The sequence below is a fragment of the Gossypium hirsutum genome, chromosome A06, assembly GCF_007990345.1.
Source record: "Gossypium hirsutum isolate 1008001.06 chromosome A06, Gossypium_hirsutum_v2.1, whole genome shotgun sequence".
NCBI lineage: Eukaryota > Viridiplantae > Streptophyta > Magnoliopsida > Malvales > Malvaceae > Gossypium > Gossypium hirsutum.
The window spans coordinates 53,222,218-53,241,529 of NC_053429.1; the positions used below are offsets into that span (position 1 = coordinate 53,222,218).

Consider the following 19,312-nt stretch of genomic DNA (forward strand, 5'->3'; position numbering starts at 1 on the left):
TGTTTCAGGGTGGCAAGGGGCTTGGTAGATAGCCTTATATTGTCCACACGGGTAGACACACTAGGCTGTGTGTGATACCCGGTCAGCACCATGGGCGTGTTGTTCAACTGTGTGTCCCCTGCACCTCAAATTTGCAAGTCACTATGCATGGTAATAAACACACTGACAGCGACACGGTCATGTGTCTCAGCTGTGTGGAGGACACGGCCTATGGCCATGGGCGTGTGCCTTGGCCATGTGCCCCCAAATAGTTGCTGATGTCAGAAACAGAATGTAAAGGTTTTTAGACACGGGCTAAGACATGGGCGTGTCATGGCTGTGTGAGGGACACTGGCCATGGACACGGGCATGTGTCAAGCCATGTGAAAATCCCTGTAGGTTCGAATTTGGAATTTAATTCATACGGGCTCAGGGCACGGGCATGTCCCCTTATACTTAGGCCATGTGAACCACACGGGCCCTTGGCACGGCCAGGTCAACAGGGTCACACGGGCGTGTTGCCCTTCCACACGGGGGTGTGCCCTGTTTTAAGTGACATTTTTCAAAGTTTTCAAAGGTGTTCGAATTAATTCTAGATAGTTTCAAAAGCTTAATTTGGCCCTCGTAGACCCATATTAAGAATTTCTAAACTAAGATTGAAAAGTTTTAAATTTGATCAAATTTTATGATTTGAAATGATTGTATGCATGAGTTTAAGTCAAGTAATGCCTCCTACCCAGTCCCGGCCTTGGACTCAGGTAAAGGGGTGTTACACAATCATACTCTTTAATTATCATCATTACATACTAAACATATATCAAATGGTCTTATACTAATAATTAAACATTCATAAGGTCTATTTAGCAAAATTTCCCAATCAAGTATGTAGGTATCAATACTAGAATATGGGTATCAATATTTTTCTCAAGTGGTAATGATATTGCTTGGAAAATCGATACCAAATCAACATTTTGTTTCTCGTCTAAAATCTAAAGTCTCAAAAATTATTGATACCTTTCAAAAAGTATCGATTATTTTACCCCGAGTATTGATGTAACACCCTTTACCCATATTCAACGCCAGAACAGGGTACGAGGCATTAACGGACTTACATCACAAGCAAACATACAAATCGAGTCATAAATTTTGCATCCAAATTAAAACCATTTGTATTCAATCATAATGTCCCAAATACGAGCCTACAAGGCCCAAAACATACTTTAGAAGTGGTTCAGGACTAAACGGAGAACTCAGGGAATTTTTACAAAATTTAGAAAATTTTTGCTATGTATAAGGTTCACACGCCCGTGTGGTTTGGAACATGCCCGTATGGACAGGCCTTGTGGTCACACACACCCGTGTTCCTAACCCGTATAACTCTCTAACTTGCAAGTTATGAACAAGTTGAGGTCACACGACCACGTCACACGCCTGTGTACTAGGCCGTGTGATTAATTTAATTTTCATAATATAGGTGCAGACTTCACATGCTCGAGACACACGCCTGTGCCTGAGGCTGTGTCCCTTACACGACTAAGACACACTCCCATGTCTCTTCTCGTGTGCTTAATTCTGAGCATTCTATTTCTCAAAATTTAGGTGTAGGGGACACACAGGTGAAACACATGCCCATAGGGCAAGCCATGTGTCATACATGTCCTAGACACACATCCGTTTGCCTACCCGTGTGGACAAAATAAAGGCTATCTACCAAGCCATTTGCCACCCTCATTTATGCCTATACACACACAAGTTCAATGACATAAATCATGGTATACTTAGGCAACCAGAACATCCATAATCAAGGTTAGAACATATCATTTCACTATTACACATAACATATTTACAACATCATATTCTACCAAACCAAATCAAACCACACTCACATCCACAAATACCAACACAATACTTCTATCATGCATGATTTTACTTAGTCTTCTTAGCATACCAATGAACCAATCTTAACCATTCAACAACCAAAACCATTAAGTCACATTCAGTCATTTACCAAGCATTTATAAACCACATCACACAAGAGATAATTGCAAATGCATGCATATATATAAGCTTAAACCAATTCAATCAAAATGAGCCAAGTTACATGGCCAAATACCACATCAAGCCTTTGACAATTACACGCCAATTTATTTGGCCAAATTCATAATGACACATATAACAAAATGACCAGGTCCCTATACATGCTATATTCTCAAAATGTTTAAAATCATCGGTACCCAAAATAACAAATTGATAGTGTGATGCAATCTCCGGCGATCTCTAATCCGAGCTAGCTTGGTGACACTATAAAACATGAAAATAAAACGGAGTAAGCTATATAGCTTAGTAAGCTTGTATGAAAGAAATAAGCAACCTTACCATACATTAATCAAGCAAGTAATATAACATAAGATAATATAATTTACCATAATCTCATGATCATAATTCACTTCCATCACAAGTTACCATGAAATCGTCATCTCACGAATTAATAATCCTAAGCTTTGAGTACATACTTGTACCATCTCGTAATAATTTCATACATAGCCTCTCGTAATAATATCGGATACACAGGAAAACTTTGCATACAAGGTGTCACATATGTAGCCATTACTACCTTTATCTCATGACACATATATGCTCATTCTCGAGCTATCAACGGGTCTACTCACACAAGCTTTCAAGTAACTGCAACATATGCCGGTATAATTAGCCATCGATAGGATGTACAAGACCAGCACCTGGGTCACATAACATAAAACCCTAGTGACATGTCACTTGTTCTTAATCTATTCCTAAGGTTTGATTGGGATTTCTTGCTTGCCAAATCATCGCCAAATATGTTCGTGAGGTCGATTACACACATCATACATAAATTAAAGCATTTAAAATACATTTAAAGTAAAGCTTATTTAACATACGAACTTACCTCAGTTCCAGAAACAACAAAAGGATCTATTCATCAATTATTTTGTTTTTCCCCCGATCTAGATTCAAACTTCGTTTTTCTTGATCTATAATGTCAAATTTAACTTATTTAATCATCACACTATTCAATTTAGCCCAAAAACACATTATGGAAAAATTTACATTTTTACCCTTAACTTTTTAACATTTTACAATTTAGTCCCTAGGCTCTTTCAATTTTTTCACAACCCAAGCCTAGTCGATTGTTGTTTATGCTCGTAACAGCCCACATTTTTCATTTATTCACACTTTTCTACACATTTTATAAACTTTTACAAATAAGTCCCTATTTAACATTTTTATCGAAAATCACTTTACAAATATTGTTTAACTAACAACGAACATGCAATTTCTACCATCAAACATCAAAATACATGCATCCTCAAAATGGGTAAAATTTTAAACTTTTATTTTCTTTCAAATTAGTCCTTGAAATAGCTAAATCAAGTTACAACGATCTCAAAAATGTACAAATCATTAAAAACGGGACAAGAATGAACTTACAATCGAGCTTGAAAGCTTAGCCAAACCTGAGCTATGTCTCCTCTTCTAATTTTCGGCTATGTGGATGAAATTGAAGAAGATGACATCTTTTATTTTAGTTAATTTGTCTTTATTTACTAGATTACCAAAATGCCCTTCATTTAAACTTTGAAAATTTTCCTAACCAAGTCCATTTTTGTCCATCCTAAATATAATGGTCTAATTACCATTTAAGGACCTTTAATTTAAGAATTCATAACAATTAAACACCTTTAGCTTATAGAATTCAACTTTTCCACCTATTGCAATTTAGTCCTTCTAGTCAAATTGAGTACTCAATCGATAAAATTTCTTAACGAAATTTTCACACAATTATTCTATCATGTCATAGACCTCAAAATAGAAATAAAATAAAATTTCTACTTCGAATTTGTGGTCCCAAAACTACTGTTCCAATTTGAACCAATAACGGGCTATTACAACTCTCTCCCTTTAGGGATTTTTGTCCCCGAAAATCTTACCAGAAAAGAGGTTAGGGTACTGTTTTCTCATAGCTTCCTCGGGTTCCCACGTAGTCTCTTCGACCCCGTGTCGTTGCCACAAAACTTTCACTAAAGCTATTCTTTTATTTCTCAACTATTTAACCTCTCAAGTTAACAATTTGATCGGCTCTTCACCAAATGTCATATCGAGTCAAATCTCAATCTGTGTCGATGAAATTACATGTGAAGGATCTGATCGGTATTGTCACAACATCGATACATGAAACACATTGTGAATCCTTTCTAACTCTAACGACAAAGCTAGTCGATATGCCATTGGCCCTATTCTATCAATAATCTCATACGGCCCAATGAATCGCGGACTCAACTTGCCTTTGTGACCAAACCTAAGAATTTTCTTCCACGGTGATACTTTCAGAAAAACTTTATCACCGACCTGAAATTCAATATCCTTTCATTTCAAATCATCGTACAATTTCTATCGATCTGAAGCTGCTTTCAAACAATCACGAATTACTTTCACTTTCTCTTCGGTTTGTCTAACCAAATCAACCCTGTGAATCTATTTTTCACTGAGCTCAGTCAAGTATAGTAGAGTTCGGCACTTGGGACCATAAAATGCTTCATACGGTGCCATCTTTATACTCGATTGAAAATTGTTGTTGTGAGCAAATTCGACTAATGGTGGATATTTCTCCCAACTACCTTTGAACTCTAAAACACAACAGCGAAGCATAGCTTCAAGAATTTGGATCACTCTCTCAGATTGACCGTTAGTTTGCAAATGAGTTGTGGTATTAAAATTCAACTTTGTACCCAACGCTTCTTGCAATTTCTTCCAAAATCGCGACGTAAACCTCGGATCTCTATCCGAAATAATAGAAGTAGGCACTCTGTGCAATCTAACAATCTCAATGTACAATTCAGCTAGTTTTTCAAGTGAATAATCGGTACGTACCAGAATAAAATAAGTCGATTTCATCAATCTATCAACAACGACCTATGCAACATCTTTCTTTTTCGAAGTCAAAGGTAACCCCAATACGAAATCCATCGTAACTCTATCCCATTTCCACTAGGGTATCACACAGGCTGAAGCAAACCCAAAGGCACTTGATGTTCAACCTTGACTTTTTGACAAATCTAACATCTCGCTACAAACTCTGAAATGTCTCGTTTCATGCCTAACCACCAATACAATTCCTTCAAATCATTATACATCTTTGTACTTCCAGGATGAACAGATAGAAAACCATTATGTGCCTCGTAAAGAATTTTCTAAATCAGTTCAGTATCTCTCGGTACACAAATGCTATCTTAGAATCTCAAATAATAATCGGGTCCAATCTGATATTCTGAATCACTATTCAATTTGCATTGAACTCATTTAGCTTGCAAATCATTATCACCTTTCTGAGATTTGCAAATTTGCTGAAGAAATACCGGTATAGCTTTCAACTCGACCAAAATCGATCCATCATCGGATAAAGTTAATCGCATATTCATCGCTCTTAAAGTAAACGAAGTCTTTCTACTTAAAGCATCAACAACTACATTCGCTTTCCCCAGGTGATAGTTGATCACTAACTCATAACCTTTCAACAGTTCGAGCCACCTCCATTGTCGCAAATTGAAATCTCTCTAAGTAATCAAATACTTTAAACTCTTGTGATCAGTAAAGATATGGCATTTCTCACCGAATAAATGGTGTCTCCAAATTTTTAAAACAAACACAATAGTGGCTAATTCCAAGTCGTGCGTTGGATAATTCTTTTCGTGCGATTTCAACTATCTCGAGGCATAGGCTATCACTTTACCCTCTTAAATCAATACACAACTAATAAACCGTAATTTATATGTATTTTTATCCCATGCTTAGCACATTTATGGATGGTTTCTCCTTAGATTTGGTAAATCCGATGCTCCTAATTCTTTAATTTCATGTTTTATCCTTAGGTGAGCATAGAAGAGTAAAAAGAGCGAGAAACGGGCCGAAAACAAAGGAAATAGACCCACATAGGAAATTAACACGGCCTGGACTTCCTCACACTGGTAAGCCACACGGCCGTGTCCATTTGGCAGGATCGAAGTACGACTTTCATGGGTAGACTACACACCCGTGCCTATTTAACAGCCTTGACCACAGGCTGGAGCAATCGCACATGGGCGTGTCACACGGGCGTGTCCCTAACGAGCCCAAGTATAGTCCTATTCAGAAAAGGCCATTTTTGAGGGCTCTTAGGCATTCTAAATCTCATTTAAACACTTGAGGAGGCACTTAGAATAGAGACACAGAGTAGGAGGCAATGAATTACTCAAGGGAAGCTGATTGATAGATCTCAGAAGCCGGATTCATCGTTAACACTGAAGATCTCCCTTCAATTTCCATTTAGGGGTTTTGGGTTTTCTTTATGTTTTGTATTCATTATTCTCCTCAGATGTTTTCTTTTATAATGATGAACTAAACCCCCTAAATGCCTAAGCGGAATTAAACCTAAAGACGGATCTTATTATTATTATCTGAATTGTATGATAAATATTTGAATTGTTCTTAATTATGTGTTCTTAATTCTTGTCTTAATATTCTAGGATATTGATTCAAGTTAATGCGCTTATTCAGAGGAGCAAAAGTCCTTGTCTAAGAGTAAATTTGTCATAATTGAGCGGAGTTGATTGCACGCCTAGAGATAGGGTGACAAGATTTTGCCAAATTAGGGTGAAACCTAATAAGGGGATCCATAAATCGAGTTAATGCAACACTAGGGCATTAATTAGAAAGAGACTTCAATTAATCAACCTAGGGTAAGACGTTATTAGTCTCGAGAGAGATAATAATATAACTTAGGGATTTCTACGGATCAAGTCAAATGAATAAATCGTCTAATTCAGAGTCAAATAACAAGTGAAGTCTAGGTGGATTTTTCCTTGGGTGTTGTCTTAATCAATCGAGTTTTCCCAAAAGCTTTTCCCCAATTTCTCTCTGTGCACTCTTAGTTTAGTTAATTAGTTTAGATAAACAAATCCCTTAATTTTTAGGCTAGATAATGAAAAGAAAGTAATTACTAGTACTCTTGGTTCCTTTGGGTTTGACAATCTGGTCTTGCTAAATCTATACTACTGTTCGACAGGTACACTTGCCTTCATCGTGATAATAGTTAGTTTCAAGATCAATTAATTATAAATTTTTAAAACTTGTCACGAATATCACGTATCAAGTTTTTGGCGCCGTTGTCGGGGAACTAAGTTATTAGGAACACTTGACTTTTATTACTTTAGCCATTTTACTTTATTTGCAATTTAATTTTTTTATTTTCTTTTCTAATTTTTTCTTTTATTCACTCCTGGTAGGTTTTTATAGTGTATGACTAGAAGCAACCCGTCGGGACCATTACTGTTTGATAGTGAGATCGATCGCACAGTTCACAAAAACTGAAGGGAAATAAGGTGAAGCTTAAGAAACACAGAGGAAGAGCAAGAGGACGATACTTCAACCACAACCGAGGAGATGGCTGAAAACCAGGAAAATCTGCTACCTCCTGCGATTGCCGCTGATCCAGTAAATCAGAATCCTACTTTGCGTACTATGTATGATTATGGTATACCTTCTTTAACAAGAATTGAATCGAGCATAGTTAAGCCTGTTATTATTGCAAATAATTTTGAACTGAAACCTAACACCATTCAAATGATACAGTAATTTGTTCAGTTTGATGGTTTGCAGGATGAGGATCCAAACAACCACTTGGCAAATTTTCTAGAGTTTTGTGATACATTTAAAATCAATGGCGTTTCTAATGATTCCATTAGCCTTTGGTTATTCCCTTTTTCATTAAGGAACAAAGCTAAACAATGGTTGAACTCGTTACCACCAGGGTCAATCACTACTTGGGAACAAATGACCGAAAATTTTTTATTAAAATATTTTCCTCTGGCTAAAACAACCAAATTACGTAATGATATCTCCTCTTTTGTACAGATGGATTTAGAAACACTCTACGATGCGTGGGAGAGATACAAGGACCTTTTGAGAAGGTGCCGTCACCATGGGTTACCACTCTGGCTACAGGTTCAAACGTTTCACAATAGCTTGAATCCTTCGACTAGACAGATGATTGACGCAGCTGCTGGAAGAACTATCAATAATAAGACACCTGAGGATGCTTATGAATTTATAGAAGAGATGTCACTAAATAATTATCAGTGGCAAGTCATGAGGACAAAACCAACGAAAATAGCCGGCATTTTTAACGTCGATTCGGTCACCATGCTCTCTAACCAGGTAGAACTTTTGAATAGAAAAATTGACGGTTTTCTTGGTTCTTCACAAGTTCACCCAGTAATGCAGTACGAAGCAAGTGGAGGTGGATCAAGCAATTCAGAATATCCACCTTATGGCCACAACATAGAGAACGAGTAGTTAAATTACATGGGTAATAATCCTCGATTTCAAAATAATCCTTATAGTAACACTTATAGTGTAGGTTGGAGGAACCACCCAAACTTTTCATGGGGAGGCCAAGGAAATCAGAGACCACCACCCCCTCCAGGCTTTCAACAACCACCGTACTAGCAAGAAAAGAAGCCAAACCTTAAGGAGATTCTAACAAAATTTATCTCGGTGTCAGAAACTCATTTTCAGAATACCGAGACAACACTTAAGAATCAATAAGCGTCGATCCAAGGGCTCGAAACTCAGATAGGCTAGCTCACTAAATTGATATCTGAACACCCACAAGGTAGCCTACTGAGTAACACTGAATCTAACCCAAGGGAGCAGCTCAATGCAATTACCATTCAAGATGTGGAAGGGTTAGTTACACCTGAACTAGAACCGAGGCAAGAAACTATGGTAAGTAAAGGTAAAGGTGAGGTGGACCACAATAACCAAAAACAGGTAAGTAAAGAGTACACACCATGTGTACCATACCCAAATGCGACAAGCAAAGACCACTCAGGCGAACAATGTGATAAATTCCTTAAACTTTTAAAGAAATTACATATTAACTTACCGTTTATTAAAGCTCTTTCGCAGATGCTGAACGTAGTCAAATTTTTAAAGTAGCTTTTAGCAAATAAGCAGAAGTTAGATGAGGCATCACATGTGGAGTTAAATGTAGTTTGCTCAGCCATACTACAGAATAAGCTAGCCAACAAATTGAAGATCAAGGGAGTTTTATGATTCCTTGTTTAATTGGTAGCTTAGATGTTAATAATGCTTTGGCTAATTTAGGGGCTAGTATCAATGTCATGTCTTATAAAATGTTTAAACAAATAGGTCTTGGAAAACCCCAACAAACTAGGATGAGCATTCAATTGGCCGATAAAACTATCAGATTTCCTAGAGGTATTATTGAAGACATACTCGTTAAAATTGACAAATTTAAGTTTTAGACATAGAGGAGGATAGTAACGTGCCTTTAATTTTAGGAAGGCCCTTTTTAACAACTGCCAAAACTATAATTGATGTTGGTACAGGTAAACTCACACTTCGTGTGGGAGACGAAACAATCACCCTTCAAGCTCGTAATTTGAATAACAAATCAAAAATTGAGGTGGTTGTATACATCATGCTATTAAAACTGACCATGTGGTGCAACCTACTTTGTAGGAAACAGGTTCAGAGAACACACCTGAGCCATGTTTCAGTAATGACAAAGGACCTATCTATGAAGAACGAAGGCTACAAATCAAAGAACTAGATGAATGGCGGACACATAAACTGAGGACACACGATAAACCAAAACCATGCCATGACGAGCTCAATATCTCACCAAATCAACTTAAGGTTGGAGACAAAGTACTACTAGATGCAGCAGACCCTCGTATTGCCACTTCTGAACCTAACGGAGCAATCCTTCTTACGGTACTCAGTATTTTCCCATATGGTACAGTCGAGGTAATTCATCCCAAATTCGGCACTTTTAAGGTAAACAGTACTCGTCTTAAACCTTATGTTGATAAAATTGATAGCAGGGATGAGGAGTGTAAACTCCTCGTAACACCATGACCATGCAACAGAAAGGTAAGTCAAGCTTAGACTATAAATAAGTGCTTCTCGGGAGGCAACCCAAGCACTAAGGTGTTAACTTCTTTAAATTTTAGTCTTTAACATTTAATTCACTAACGAGTCACTGAACACAGGATTTCCAGAACCACACAGCCAGGCACACGGTCGTGCGATACGGCTGTGTAAAAATAGAGAAAAAACGTTCCCTAACATGGGATCCGATAAGTTGCCACGTCGTGTGAGGCAATCCTGCCAAATTAACACGGGCGTGTGACACGACCGTGCCCCCCAACCGTGGTCGAGCCTGTCAAAATAACACTAGCGTACGTCTGCATACATGGGTGTGGGACAGGCGAACAAAGATTGACACAGCCGTGGACACCAATGCGCCCAATTTTGAAACCACGAAACACACGAGCTGGAATGAGGGCACACAGGTGTGCCCCATGGCCGTGTGCCCCAATTTCTTTATAAACACCTATTATTTATTTTATTTTTATCTTTAACTTTTGAAATTACTTTTTATTTTCTTTTAATACTATTTTATCTTGAGATTTTATAATTTTTTTATTCGGCTATTTCTTTACGAGTAATTATGCTTCTTTATATTTCCTAAAAAGTTCCTGATTCTATCACAGTTATAAAGAGCTCCAAAGCTCATCATCACTTAGGAACTAAAAACTCCACTGGAAAAGGTTCTCCATGACTGGTATATCCTGCTCCACCACAACCATAGCTACTACCAGATATAATATTCTTTTGGCGCATGACTTAGGAACTAATGAACCTCTACCACCACTGGAGTATCCTCCTCCAATCTTATCATTGCCTTGGCCGATTATTCTCCATCACTCCAATTCAAGGAGTCCATTCATCATTCAGGAAGTTTCACTTCTCTCCCTATCTTATGATCTTATATCTATATCGTCATGAATCTAACTTTGTACATTGAGGACAATGTACATCTTAAGTGTGAGGGGGTCTTTTATATCATTATCAGAAATCCCTAAATTTTGTCTTGTTCTTATGTGATCTTCTCATACCACTATTAGAATGAATTTTGATTAAGTTATGATTTTTATTGATATGTCTTGAATTAAAACATAGGCATTTATGCATTGGTTGTTTAAACTTTAAGATATTAGGGAATCAAGCATGATAAGTTGATTTTTGAGAATTAAAAATTTTATGTTGTTTCCCCAAGTTTAGATATTATCTTGTGTTGAAATTCACAAGTTTAAACATCAAAAAGCCATAATTTTTGTGAGATCTTGAGCCTTTAGAGCATATGTTATTTCTTTCATGCTCACTTTTATTATGAGTGCGTCAGTATTGATTTGTTATTCTAGAACTTGCTTGATTATGCATGTCAAGACCACACCATTTGATTTGATATGTCGAGATGATAAAGGCATTTAGGTTTAACCCACTCACTCCAGAAAAGCCTACCTTCATAATTAACCCTTAGTGAACCCCTTTGAGCCAAACAAGCTATTAATTAATTTACCCTCAGTATTAACCCATAACCCATTATTATTGAAATCCCCTAATTTGATCCCTATTTTTGTCGAGATTTGATTTGAATTAATTGCTTAGCTATGTTTTATTCTTCGTTGCAATAATTAAGTTCTATGTTATTTGACTTGTTCTTAAAAAAATAATAATACTTACATAATATTAGTAGTAATTCGTCGTTTTTGAGCTTGAGTGTTAATTCCATATTCTGAGAAGAAGCTCATTTGTATTCAACTGATAATTAGTTATTTTTCTAGTTAGGTGATTTTTTCAATTCAATCTCGATTCTAACCTATACTTTTAGCTTGTGACCACACCCCCTAACCAAAGCCACGTTACAACCCTCTAAAGACCTTTTTGATTGATGTATCATCTCAGTATATAGTGGTGGAGATTTGATTTTCATGCAAGCCTATGGTAATAACTTTTCATATTGGCAAATGAGTGGTCTATTTGAGGTCCTTAAACACCTCGAGTGATTTGAGTGAATCTCTAGTGAGGATGTTAAACTCTGTGATATTTTGATCAAAGGTGATTACTTAAATGAGGGGGGACTCCTATGTTTTCGTGATAAAATGCTCAACTTGGAATGTTTGAAACTTTGATGTACTTTTAGTTGAATTTTCAATGTATGATTACTTATGGATTATTTTGAGATATTATTGATAGGGATTAAAAATTGAGAATAATTTATTTTGATTGTGAGTTGAGGATTTTGCTTGAGGACAAGCAAACGCTTAAATGTGGGGATATTTCATAAACCATAATTTATACATATTTTTATCCCATGCTTAGCACATTTATGGATGGTTTATCCTTAGATTTGGTGAATTCGATGCTCCTAATTCTTCCATTTCATGTTTTATACTTAGGTGAGCATGGAAGAGTAAAAAGAGCGAGAAACGGGCCAAAAACAGAGAAAATGGACCTACGACCTGGGCTTCCTCACACGGGTAAGCCACACGATCGTGTCCATTTGGCAGGATCGAAGCACGACTTACACGGGTCGACTACACGCCCGTGCCTATTTAATAGCCTTGACCACGGGCTAGAGCAATCGCATACAGGCGTGTCCCTGACGAGCCCAAGTATAGTCTTATTCAGAAAAGGCCACTTTTGAGGGCTCTTAGGCATTCTAAATCCCATTTAAACACTTCAGGAGGCACTTAGAATAGAAACACAGAGTAGGAGGCAAGGAATTACTCAAGGGAAGCTGATTGATAGATCTCAAAAACCGGATTCATCGTTAAGACTGAAGATCTCCCTTCAATTTCCATTCAGGGGTTTTGGGTTTTCTTTATGTTTTGTATTCATTATTCTTCTCAGATGTTTTAATTGATAATTATGAACAAAACCCCCTAAATACCTAAGCGGAATTAAACCTAAAGACAAATCTTGTTATTATTATCTGAATTGTATGATAAATATTTGACTTGTTCTTAATTATGTGTTCTTAATTCTTGTCTTAATATTCCAGGATATTGATTCAAGTTAATGCGCTTATTCAGAGGAGCAAAAGTCCCTATCTAAGAGTAAATTTTTCATAATTGAGCGGAGTTGATTGCACGCCTAGAGATAGGGTGACAAGATTTTGCCAAATTAGGGTGAAACCTAATAAGGGGATCCATAAATCGAGTTAATGCAACACTATGGCATTAATTAGAAAGATATTTCAATTAATCAACCTAGGGTTAGACGTTATTAGTCTCGAGAGAGATAATAATGTAACTTAGGGATTTCTACGGATCAAGTCAAATGAATAAATCGTCTTATTCAGAGTCAAATAACAAGTGAAGTAGAGGTGGATTTTTCCTTGGGTGTTGTCTTAATCAATCGAGTTTTCCCAAAAGCTTTTCCCCAATTTCTCTCTGTGCACTCTTAGTTTAGTTAATTAGTTTAGATAAACAAATCCTTTAATTTTTAGGCTAGATAATAAAAAGAAAGTAATTACTAGTACTCTTGGTTCCTTTGGGTTCGACAATCCGGTCTTACTAAAGCTATACTACTGTTCGATAGGTACACTTGTCTTCATCATGATAATAGTTGGTTTCAAGAATGATTAATTATAGAATTTTAAAACCTGTCACGAATATCACGTATCAACAACCAAGACTGTTCAATGACGCATCGCTAAAAATCACAAACTCTTTCTCCAACTCAGGTTGCACTAACACTGGTGCCTCAATCAACAACGCTTTCAACTCTTCAAAACTCTTTTGACATTTCTCAGACCACTCGAATTTCACATCCTTTGGTAACAATTTGGTCATAGGTGTAGCAATCATCAAAAATCCTTTAACAAAATGTCGATAATAACCAGCCAAACCCAAAAAGCTTCTAACTTCGGATACATTTCTTGGTGGTTTCTAATTGACAACTGCAGAAATCTTACTTACATCAACCCGTATACCTTCTACTGAAACAATGTGTCCCAAAAATCCAACTTCTCGGAGCCAAAACTCACTTTTGCTGAATTTAGCAAACAATTTCTTATCTCTCAAGGTCTGCAATACAATTCTTAAATGTTTGGCATGCTCAGACTCATCTCAGGAATAAATCAGGATGTATTTAATAAAAACAAACACAAACTTATCTAAATATGGTCTAAAGATTCAATTCATCAAGTCCATAAAAACTGCAAGAGCATTAATTAATCTGAAAGGCATAATAAGAAATTCATAATGTCTATACTTCCTTCTGAACGTGGTTTTCGGCACATCTGAATCCTTAACTCTCAAATGATAATAGCCTGATCTCAAGTCTATCTTTAAGAACACTATTGCCCCTTTCAACTGATCAAACAAATCATCAATTCTCGATAAAGGATAGTTGTTCTTTATCATAACGTTGTTAAGTTAACAATAATCAATACAAAGTCTCATGGATCTGTCTTTCTTCTTGACGAATAACACTGGTACACCCTAGGGCGAAAAACTCGGTCTCGCAAAACCTTTATCTGTCAACTCTTGCAACTGAGATTTTAATTCATTCAATTTGGTCGGAGCCATTCTATACGGAGCTAACGATATTGGTGAAGTTCCCAGTACTAAATCAATAGTAAACCCAACCTCTCTGATCGGTGGTAATCCAAGCAATTCTTCTAGGAACACATCTGGGTATTCAGAAACTACCAGCACAGATTCAATCTTCAGTTCAGACACGTTCGTATTCAATACATAGGCAAGATAAGCTTTACAACCTTTTCTTACATACCTTTGAGCCGACATCGACGAAATCACAATAGGCAACTCACCTGACTATCTGATTCAATCCGAAGAATTTCATTATTTTAACATTTCAATTCAATAATCTTTTATCTACAATTCAGTATGACATCATGTAGAGTCAACCAATCCATTCCAAGAATTACATCGAACTCACAAATGGTAAAAGCATTAAGTCAACCGGAAAATAGTGACCCCGAATCATTAAAGGACGACTCTTGCAAACTTTATCAACTAGAACATATTTTCCTAAGATGTTTGACACTTTAAACACATACTCAGTCGGCTCAACAGGAAAATTATTACTAGATACCAAATTCATCCAAATATAAGAATGAGTCGATCTAGGATCGATCAATACAACTACATTAGTATCATAGAGAGAAAATGTACCAATGATAACATCAGGGGATGATGCATCTTCGAGAGCATGAATAGCGTAGGTTCTAGTAAATGCCCTCGCCTCTGATCTCGCAGTTAACTCTTTCATCACACCTCTACTACTATTCCCACTTCCAGTATTTCTCGGTGGCCTCCCCCTAATGGCAGTGTTACTCGGCCTTACATTCTAAAAATTATCTTTCTCAGTAATTTCAGGGCAATCTCGAATAAAGTGATCTTGGGAGCCATATTTAAAGCAAGCTCGGCTATTCATCTTGCATTCACCGGGATGTCGCCTACCACAGTGTTGACATTCAGGTCTATTAGACCTAGCATTACCAATGCTCGCTATTGACATAGCTTCAGCCTTAGAACCCGAATATTGCTTTCCACGATCTCTATTGGGATACCCAGCCAAAACATTAGAAAGAGTATACAAATCTCTTAATTTCTTTAACAGAGATTGAAATGACTTATTTATCGTCTTTTTCTCAAATCTCTAGTCTCAACCTTACCCTTTCTCTTTTTTTTTGCTCAACTCTTTGCTTTGCAAGCGCGATTGACTAGTACAACAAATTCTTTCAACTCTAAAATCCCAACTAGCAGTCTGATGTCCTCATTCAATCCATTTTCAAATCTCTTGCACATGATAGCCTCGATGGAAACATATTCTCGAGCGTACTTACTGAGCCTAACAAATTCTCGCTCATATTTAGTCACAGACATACGGCCCTATTTTAGATCTAAAAACTCTTTGTGTTTCTGATCAATGAACCGTTGACTGATATATTTCTTTTTGAACTCATCTTGAAAGTATTCCCAGGTAACCCTTTCTTTGGTACCACTGATACAAGAGTATTCCACCACTGATATACCGAGTCCCTCAGAAGTGATATAGCACATTTCAAACACTCATCCGGTGTGCAAAAAATCTCATCAAATACCCTGATAAAGTTCTCAAGCCAAAACTCAGCTCTCTCGGGATCATCGTCAACATTGGCTCTAAATTCTTTAGCCCCTTGTTTCTGAATCTTATTAACTGGAGGCTTCTTCAACCTTAACAATTCCACACCTTGGGGAGCTATGGGAACTGCTTTGGGGTTAGGTGGGGGTGGACGATGTTGGGTAGCCAGATTTTTTTGAACAAACTCGGCAAACCACTCATTCATCCTTTGAAAGAAGGCTTCCCTAGCCTCTCCTCCCTGACTAACTGATAAACCGTAATTTATACATATTTTTACCCAATGTTTAATGCATTTTATGGGTGATTTCCCATTAGAATTGGTGAATTCGATGCTCCTAATTCTCTAATTTCATGTTTTATACTAGGAGAGCATAAGAGAGCGAAAGGAATGAGAAACAGGCCAAAAATGGAGAAAATGGGCCAAAGTACAAAATCAACACAGCTTGGACCTCCTCACACGGGCAGACCACACGGCCGTGTCAATTTGGCAGGCTCGAGCACAGCCTGAAGTAATCGCACAAGGGCGTGTCCCTGCAGAGCCCAATTTGAGTCCAATTATGAAAAGGCTAATTTTAAGGGCTTTTAGGCATTCCAAAGCCTATAAATACACCCTAGAGGAGGAAGAAAGGAAGACACACAGAATAGGGGGCAAGGAATTACCTTAAGAAAGCCGATTGATCGATCTCAGAAGCCAGATTCATCATCAAGACTGAAGATCTCTCCTCAATTTCCCTTCAGGAGTTTTAGGTTTTCTTTATGTTTTGTATTCTTTATTATTCTAAGATTTTTTTTTGTTTAGTTATGAACTAAAACCCCTAAATACCTAAGGGGAATGAAACCTAAGACGAATCTTGTTATTATTTTCTGAATCGTATGATAAATATTTAACTTGTTCTTAATTATGTGTTCTTAATTCTTGTTTTGATATCCCAGGATACTGATTCAAGATAAGCTCTTATTCAGAGGAGGAATAGACCCTGTTTAAGATTACATTTGTCATAATTAAGCAAAGTTGATTGCGCGCCTAGACATAGGGTGACAAGATTTTGCTGGATTAGGGTGAAACCTAATAAGGGGATCCATAGATCGAGTTAATGCAACCCTAGAGTGTTAATTAGTGAAAAGTCTCGGTTATTCAATCTAGGGAGTAGATGTTATTAGTCTTGAATAGGGATAATAACATAACTTAGGGATCTCTACGGAACAAGTTAAATGAATAAATCGTCCGATTTGGAGCCAGAATAACAAGTATAGTCTAGGTGGACTTTTCCTTAGGTATTGCCTTCATTCAATCGATTTTCCCAAAAGCAATTTCCCATTTCTATTCTGTGTGAGTTCTTAGTTTAGATAATTAGTTAGTTAAAAAAAACCTCTTTATTCTTAGGCTAAATAATAAAAAGAAAGTCATTACTAGTACTTTTAGTTCCTTTGGGTTCGACAATTCGGTCTTGCTAAAACTATACTACTGTTCGATAGGTACACTTGCCTACATCGCGATAATAGTCAATTTCAAGAACGAGTAATTATAAATATTTAAACCTATCACGAAATCACACGATCAAGTTTTTGGCGCTGTTGTCGGGGAACTAAGATATTAGGAACACTCAATTTTTATTACTTTAGCCATTTATTTTTCTTGCAATTTAATTTATTATTATTTATTAATTTACTTTTTCTTTCTCTTGGCAGGTTTTTATAGTTTATGACTAGAAGAAACACGTCAGGACCACTACTTTTTGACGAAGAAATCAATCGCACAGTACAAAAAACCAAAGAGAAATAAGGCGAAACTTAAGATACACAGAGAATGAGCAAGAAGACGGTACTCAAACCCCAACTGAAGATATGGCTGAAAACCAAGATAATCAGCTACCTTCTACAATTGCAGCTAATCAAAATCTTGCTCCAAGTACTATGTATGATTATGCTAAACTTTCTTTAATAGGAACTGAATCTAGCATGGTTAGACCTGCTGTAGCTGCAATACTTTTGAACTGAAACCTAACACAATTCAAATGATACAACAGTTTGTTCAGTTTGACGGTTTGCAGGATGAAGATCCCAACGCTCACTTAGCAAACTTTCTGGAATTTTGCAATACATTTAAAATCAATGGCGTTTCTGATGATGCCATACGTCTTCGGTTGTTTCCCTTTTCATTGTGGAATTAAACTAAATAGTGGTTGAACTCGTTACCACAAGGGTCAATTACTACTTGGGAACAAATAACCGAAAAATTTTTACTCAAATACTTTTTGCCTGCTAAAATGGCTAAATTATGCAATGATATCTCTTGAGAAGGTGCCTTTACCATGGGTTACCGCTTTGGCTTCAGGTTCAAACATTCCATAATGGCCTGAATCCTTCGACTCGACAAATGGTTGACGCAGCTACTAGCAGAACCATCAACAATAAAACACCTGAAGATGCCTATGAGTTTATAAAGGAGATGTCACTGAATAATTATCAGTGGCAAGTTATGAGGACTAAGCCAACTAAAGCAGCAGGCGTTTATAATGTCGATTCGGTTACTATGCTGTCAAGCCAGGTAGAACTTCTAAATAAAAAGATTGATGGTTTTCTTAGTTCTTCACAGGTTTACCTAGTAATACAGTGCGAAGCAAGTGGAGGTGGACCAAACCATTCAGAATACCAACCTTATGGCCACAACATGGATAACGAGCAAATAAATTACATGGGTAATAATCCTTGACCTCAAAATAATCCATATAATAACACTTACAATGCAGGTTGGAGGAACCACCCCAATTTCTCGTGGGGCGGTCAAGGAAATCAAAGACCACAACAGCCTCCGGGTTTTCATCAACCACCCTACCAATAAGAAAAGAAGTTGAACCTTAAAGAGATGCTCTCAAAGTTTATATCGGTGTCAGAAACCAATTTTTAGAACACCGAGACAACACTTAAAAATCAACAAGCGTCGATCCAAGGGCTTTCCAAGTAATACTAACCCAACCCAAGAAACAGCTCAACACAATTAATATTCAAGATGAAGAAGGATTTGTTGAGCCTGAGCCAGAACCGAGGAAAGAAACTGTGGTAAGCAAAGGTTAAGGTGAGGTAGATCATAATATAAACAAATTGGTGAACGTCGAATATAAACCTCATGTGCCATACCCCAACGCGGCAAGGAAAGACTGCTCAGATGAACAATTCGGTAAATTCCTTAAACTCTTAAAAAATTACACATTAACTTACCATTTATTGAAGCCCTGTCGTAGATGCCAAACGCAATGAAATTTTTAAAGGAGCTTTTAGCAAATAAGCAGAA

At 37.0% G+C, this 19,312-nt stretch overlaps 1 non-coding gene across 1 annotated transcript; it reads right to left on the reverse strand.

The window, feature by feature from the left end:
- Positions 1–7,872: 7,872 nt before the first annotated feature.
- Positions 7,873–7,979, reverse strand: LOC121231173 (small nucleolar RNA R71). Its single transcript, XR_005929240.1, has one exon. It is a non-coding gene; the product is annotated as a small nucleolar RNA R71 (small nucleolar RNA).
- Positions 7,980–19,312: the final 11,333 nt, after the last annotated feature.